General features: G+C 41.6%; 1 protein-coding gene across 1 annotated transcript in view; it reads right to left on the bottom strand.

Moving 5' to 3' along the window:
- The window catches only part of BVES (blood vessel epicardial substance), a 49,585-nt gene extending 49,172 nt beyond the window's left edge, over positions 1-413 (bottom strand). Inside the window, 1 exon segment of the mRNA XM_031061581.1 lies at positions 204-413. The gene's annotated coding sequence lies outside the window, so the exon portion shown is untranslated.
- Between the last annotated feature and the right edge of the window lie 6,615 nt (positions 414-7,028).

The raw sequence follows: 7,028 nt of genomic DNA, 5'->3' as shown, positions 1-7,028 counted from the left end.
GATCGAGCAGCCGGCGGCGGGGAGCCCTCGGGGACGGCAGAACCCTGAGTTTGGGCACCCTAAAACCCGCTGCGGGCGCGACCCAGGTGCCGGGCTGGACGGGCAGGGAACACCTGCAGCTCCTGGCGCGGCTGTCTGGGGTCAAACTGTCTGCAACTTGGGTTTGGAATAAAGGAAATTACAATTCTCTTTCACCTACTTACCCCAGCAGGGTGTTTCTTCAGAAGGGAGAAGGACGCCTTCAGGGTCGCCTTCATCACCAGGCTGGCGCACCGTTCATGCCCGGTTGTCATTTACTTCGTGAATGCCTCCCCAGGAGCACAGAGGTGTCACTGCATGAGCCTTCCAGTGAGCTAGCTACGCACTTGTCCTGGTCACTACTTTGTGTTTCGGGGAGAGGGAGTTTATTGACGGGGGAGGAGGCAGATTTACAAGTTGTTAAGAGAGAAAACCCCACAGCCTATTAAATGCGCAATTCCTGTTACTAGAGAAGCTATTTATCAGGAACTGGAGCATAAGCAATAACGTGTTCTAAGTACTAAGGGTGGAGAAGCCCGGGTGTGTGGCCAGCTCGGAGGTCCCAGGGCAGGCTGGCCTGCTCGTCGTGCAGCAGGGTGTTGCAGGGCAGGGCACTGAGAGCACCTTCTCCAGGAGTTAAAGGACAGAGCAACCTGTCCTGCTCTAGGTAAAAACACTTCTGAGAACTTGCTGTCCCGAGGAGGTTCTTTATTTTCAAAGATTTTTTTGCTCCATGTTTGCCAGGGAAGAAGATACGTACATTTTTGAAACAATTGATTCTTTTAAAACTTGAGAAAACAACGAGCCAGAGCACTTTAAGCTATCCTGAGTTACATATATTCAAATCTTCATTATCTGATAACAGTACTTACTTTTTAATTTAAGAAAATTTAAGAAAAAAACTATTTTTATATATCTGTTAGAGTGTGTATTAAGGTTCTTGTAGTTAATGAAACATTTGAAGGAGTTTGCAGTGTAGCTGCAATACTTACCTTCCAGGCATGCTTTTTCACGACTAGTTCATGCTGTTTCACAACTAGTTTAATTTTAGCAGTATAGGTTGAGAGATTTTTATACTGGTAAAACTGAGGCAATACTGATTCATTTTTTCACTCTTTTTGTTCTTTATACTTAGGTGGAGTTGAAAGCAGTTATTTAGATTTATACCCAGTGGCATTAGGCATAAATTTGCTCATTATATTTACTCTTCACTGGAATGATAACAAAGGGATGAGGAAATACATAATAAAATAAGAATCCTAAAGTGTTTTATTTGATCTATGTATCTACTGAGATTACATTATTCCAATAAACCCCTGTTACATCAATTAAATTATGTTTCCTCTAATCACCATAAGAGAAGCAAGGAAATACTGATGGCATATCTGTAAGGTACTTTTTGAGTTGTACTTAGTTGGAAGCAATGGCCATCATAATCTTCCACCAAGGAACAAGAACCACTATCATATTTTTGATTTTAAATCAGTCAACTCCATGTCAATATTATCTAGTGCTGTAAGATTGAGACTACAAATGACCTTCTCAATCTAGCCTTGGAAATCAAACCTGGATGAGAGACCCAAGAGAGGCAATAATAAGATGGCAAAGCCACCATGTGGTACAAAGAGACTGGCTCTGCCCAGTGTGCTTTGAACCAACCACTTGAGTCACCAGACTGTGCTGATATATTTAAAACTGCTGGTTGTACTTATATAAAAGGTCTATTTCTAAAAGGTCAGATAATCTAGTAAGTGTAAGGCCAAATTATAACCAATATTATTCTTTGTAGCAGTATGGCAAGATATAAAGGCCATACTTAAGAGGCAGACTTACAAGGGAGCCTGTGGTAAGACTCAGAAATCCAATATTGGACTTGAGAAGCTGTAGGAGACTTTGTGGCCCTGAATCAAGAGAGAGGCTCAGCTGTGGCAAATGCTCTGCACAGAGGGTGGGAAGGCAGCTGGCCAAGGGGCCTCAAGGGCCAGCTGGGAAGACATAGCAGAAAGGGCAAGATTAGTTCCAGTGGTGCTGGACAGGAAGCTGAACACTTGCACAGGCATCTTTGGGCCAGTCCCACTGCTTAGCCACAGACTGGGCATTGTGAGCTTCTGACAGTTTGTAAATCCCTCTTCTCACACCTGCTATTGGATTTTTGGATCTTAGACACACCTGTACCTGGACATGATTCATCCTGTGAGAAGCCTGGCAGCTCTGTAAAACATGCAGAAGCCTTGCTGTTTGTTGGCTTCTCCGCTGCCCTGTCTCCAGATGCCTCTTGTACTGTTGCTGCAGCCAAGGCAGGATTACCCAAGCAGGCATGCAACAGTTCCCCCTTAGAGCTGGCGCCAGACCTTCCCTTGGGTGTGCTGGCAACTTCCCCCAGAGAGAGGGAGAAGAAAGTTCAGTCTATGATTTCACTGTCTAGAAAACAGGCCCATCTATTTCCTCAGCAAGTGCTTAAGGAGGGTCTGACATACAGCATCAGATGGCTGCCTTCTGCATTATCTCTGAAGTAAAGTAATGGTGCTCCCTACATCATGCTGTCCTCCAAGAGGAGAAGTTATCAATAACTGTTTAATGGGAAGATATTTTCTATTTTCTTAGACTTTTTAAATGTTTAATACATCTCTACTGCATTTTTCTTTCCCTGCATTGTCCTTGGTCAATAAAAATAAGTTATGAAGCATGGGGACATGGTAGCAGGTGGCATGATGAATTACCTTTTTTAAGAAGTGATGTTCTTTTCTGCTATGGATGTAATGTTCTTCCCAGGTAGTCGTAAGAGGGCTCTTCTGTAGGAGCTCTTAGTCATTTTGGAAAGAGAATTAAACTCTCTGTGTACTTTGAAAAGGTTTTAGCAGACTTATGTATAGTTAAGTTCTAATGAAACTCCTTCCTTTTTTTGTGAGTAATGAAGTAAATGGAATCAGGTTTGCATTTTTATAGTGAACTAGTTGTTGTTGCTAACACTTCCAAGCAAGACATCATCAAGTTGTGTCATAACACAACATAATGCTGTAATTCCAGTCATACCTAGCGTGCAGAACTGAGCAAAATTCAAACTGGAAACCTTTTTAAAAATGTCATTCAACTAACAGCATTCCCTGCCAGGTAAAGATAAAAAAGTTTTAATTTACAGTTTAAATGTAGGCAAAAGGTGCTTTTTTTTTTTTTAACACATCAGTAAAATAAAATGCTAAATAGCACATTTAAGTTTTTATCTTTCCACACTAAAGGCTGTCAGATAATAGACATGGAATTGAGTATCTCAGTACCGTCACCTTAAGTGTGGAGTTAAGGTGGAGAGCCTTAGCTGCTCCTTCACCCAGTTTTCCATAAGGAAGAGTCTGGGAGACATAGCTCACTGTCCAAGTGGCCTCATGCCTTGAAGCAGCCTGACCACAGAGATTTCTCCTTCTGGGAACTGGCTCTTCCCATCCTGAGCTCTTTTCAAGCGCTACCATCTATAAAAGGTGGAAGAAGTACCCAGTGTAGGATTTGGCTGTAACAAAAATACACAAATCCCAGTCAGTGGCTGCTGCTGGAGGAGGTGTTTAAATTCTCTTAGTGAGAGTTTTTTTGTGTTTAGGTTTATAGATGGCCTTCTCTGGTTTCTGTATGTGGCCAGAGTCACTCTGCTCAGGGCACTTTCCACAGCCCTTGCTGGGCTGGACCACAGCAGAACCAGGGGTTGGCTCAGAGGCTTCTGCTCTTGCCCTCAAAAATTAGAGCCCTGAAAAAAATTCATCTGATGTCAAATGCAGGAACAAGAGAAGGCTCTAAGAATTCTCTGGGACAAAGGGGTGCAAAAACCAGGGATGTGTTGAAAGCCCAGTGTTCAGAGCACTCAGTGTGGGAAAGACCTGCATTTTTTCAAGATTGTCTCCACTTTGCAGCTAATATGGTTTAATGCCAAGTTACAGAATCAAATCAGGAAGATAGCACTAAAGCTGGACTGTGTGCCAAAGCCACTGCCCCATGGCATCCCTGACTCATTCAGGTGCATCCCACAGACCCTGGGATGTCCAGGTTAGAGTTAGGGTGTGCAGAAGCTGGCAAATAGGGCACAGCAAGTGCTTGTATGACAAAAAAAGGGATTTAGATTTGAATTGTTCTAGACCTCCATCTGCTTGGATGGGTGCTTTAACCACGAGTCTGTTGGGGATGTGGCTGAATCATGGCCCTGGGAGACGAGCAGCTTCACTGGGCTGATGTTTGTTGGCATCGCTGCAGAGCTGCAGTTTGGTTCATCCCCCGAGTAAGGTGTCTGCTCAGGAGTGAGAATGTAAAGTTAAAAATACACAGTGTAAACCTAAAAGCTATTCAAAGCATTATGTAACTGTGGAAGATATCAACTGTGAAAGTGAAAAAGTTATATTATAGTCAGGCAAATAAAGCAGGTACTTTCCATCACAAATGTTTAAAGACTTCAGGAGTGGAGATTATTTCTGTTTCTGATACTCTGTCTTGCTGAAGTTCTGAGCTGTCATCAGCCTCCTACTAGATGTTGCTGGAAAAAGGAAGGGAACCTTTAATTCCCAGCCTAAGCTTGCATGTCAGATATTTCAGTAGTTACATAAAGTTTTCAATAGTTGTTAGATTTACACCTTTTATTTTTAACTCTACACTCTCACTGCTCATTTTGCTTTTTCACCTTCTTCTGGCTCACCCTTCATCTGTTCCCAGAAGCCTTCTGCCTCAGTCCTTACCAGTCAAGCCACTTGCACAAGCACTGTCATTAACAATAGATAAAGATCTTTTAAATAAATTATTATCTTTACTTCGAAATATCTAGATGACCAGATGTGCTAATGCAAGAGATCTGTTTGCCTGGGGGAGCCTGTGTTCTTGTTAAAACCATGTTTGGCCTGGCTTAGAGTCACACCAAATGCAGTTGATACACACACAAATGCCATTTACCTCTTGTTTCATCCACTGTAGCTCTGTGTTCTGGAGGTGCATCTACAGAAATGTGTCAGATTAACTGCAGGTGGAAAATCTGTGTAACATCAGTCACTGAGCCCCAGCAGTGAACTGAACCAAGGTGAGCCCTGGGGGGCAGGCTTGTCATGAAAGCTTATGAAGTTTAAGAAATGCCTTTATCTTGAAGTATCCAAAGAGAGAAAAACCATGTAGCATGCCAAGCTCCGTGTAAATACAGAAGAGTGACACTGCACGTGGAGAATTCTGCCCATATCTGGACCCACTGAAGTGCAGCTGGAGTGTGGAAAAATCATTGCAAATATCTGTTCTTGCATGTGTTTGCACTAGTTTAGTTGTAGACTTACATGTCAAGGACTTGTCAGTAATACTGAGATGTGGGGCTGAATTCCACCACAAATTCCATATTTCTGATCTGAACAGTTGAACTCAATAATCTTAAAGGTCTTTTCCAACCTAAATATTCCAATGGTTGTATGAATCGTGGTCATCAATACAAAGAGGACTCCAACCCTGTAAACAGGTTCCCCATATGATTAACTATCTCCATCATGGTCACTGTTCTTACATTCTGCTTCAGACACAAAGCTTTGCAGAGAGCCACAGATAGCAAGGATGCAGTTATATTTAATCCAAAGGTATAAAAATAGGAAGTGAGCATTCACTTCATTATGTTTCTAATGAATTATAAAATGTATATCATCGAAATAAATATTCTTGAAATTGCTTCCTAATGAATCACTTACACAATGTGCCTACTCAGTTGTGTCAATGATTAATTACATTCTTGCCTCCTTCCTGGAATACAAATGCTTTTGTTAAAGCAATCCAACGTCAGTAAGACAACAGACTCATGGGCATTCATTTGGTTGTGGATTGATAGAGTATTCCTTTCAGCATCTTTAGAGTGCATCTGAACAGCTGCAAGTGGCTGTGACATAAATGAAAGTTCATGTCACCTTAAGCAGAATGAGATGAAAGACAGTCTGTTCATCCAGTTGCAGCTTATCAGTGCACAGTCATTAAATACTATCTGGAGCACTGTGATAAATACAGAGCGTACCGTGCCAGCTGCGAGCGTCATCAGATGAGAGCCTTTTTACAACATTCTGATGCACAGAGGTGAATTATTCCAGATTATTAAACATTTCATTAGTTCTCAGCTTCGAGATACAGCTTTAGAAGTGGCCAGTCTCACAGAAAAAATCATTATCACGGAATGCAATACTTACAAATTGGTATTTGTGAAGTTCAGTGACTGCCACTGTGAAAGAGCCTCAGAAACCTTTGTGTAGGTGAGTGACATCGTTCTGCAAGGCTGAAAAGCAGTTTCTTATTTGCATAATGGCATTCACATCATTGTTGAAAGATCAGGATTCATTTAATGAAAGTGGTCATGGGCAGAGAAAAATGCTTTTGTACTGAATTTAAATAAGCCACTCCTGAACTTAGGTATTCCTGTTTGGATTCCTAGCACAAGTCACATGGAAAACCTTGACTGCCAGCTGTCCTTGACACTGATGGGCTTCATGTCAGTGAAGATAGTTAATAATGTTGTTTCTTATGCCCAATTACTTCGATGTCAGTAAGCAGGTTACTTTTATCTAGTAACTCAACATCTGCAAATACATGGAAAGAAAGGAGCACTGGAGAATTCATTTAGTACAGTCTGTCTTGCACAGTGCAAAGTGACCAATTTACAATGACAGGAAATGAGGAAGGGTGGTATTAACAGGAATATACCACATGTGGCTGTGGGGTGCAATACTTTCAAGGTATGTGGTTTAGCTAAAATTTATGAAAGTCAAAAGCAAAACCAAAATACAATTAGGCCAATTTGAATAAAACGCAGACATAAAGAATCCATCTTTCATGTACTCTCTGTATTGAAAACATTTGATTCAAGTGAGTTGCTCAGAGTTACTTTGGACATAGGCTGCAGCAAAACAAAATTGGTAACTTACAGAAGAAGAAAGCAAAGGTTTTTAAAATGTGAGGATTTTGTAAGTACTTTGGATGATAAAGGAAAGGCGGGGTGCCTGAACCACAGCTGACTGCATTTGATAGTG

The sequence above is a fragment of the Geospiza fortis genome, unplaced genomic scaffold (genome assembly GCF_000277835.1).
Source record: "Geospiza fortis unplaced genomic scaffold, GeoFor_1.0 scaffold486, whole genome shotgun sequence".
Classification (NCBI taxonomy): domain Eukaryota; kingdom Metazoa; phylum Chordata; class Aves; order Passeriformes; family Thraupidae; genus Geospiza; species Geospiza fortis.
This window is presented reverse-complemented; position numbering and strand designations above follow the sequence as displayed.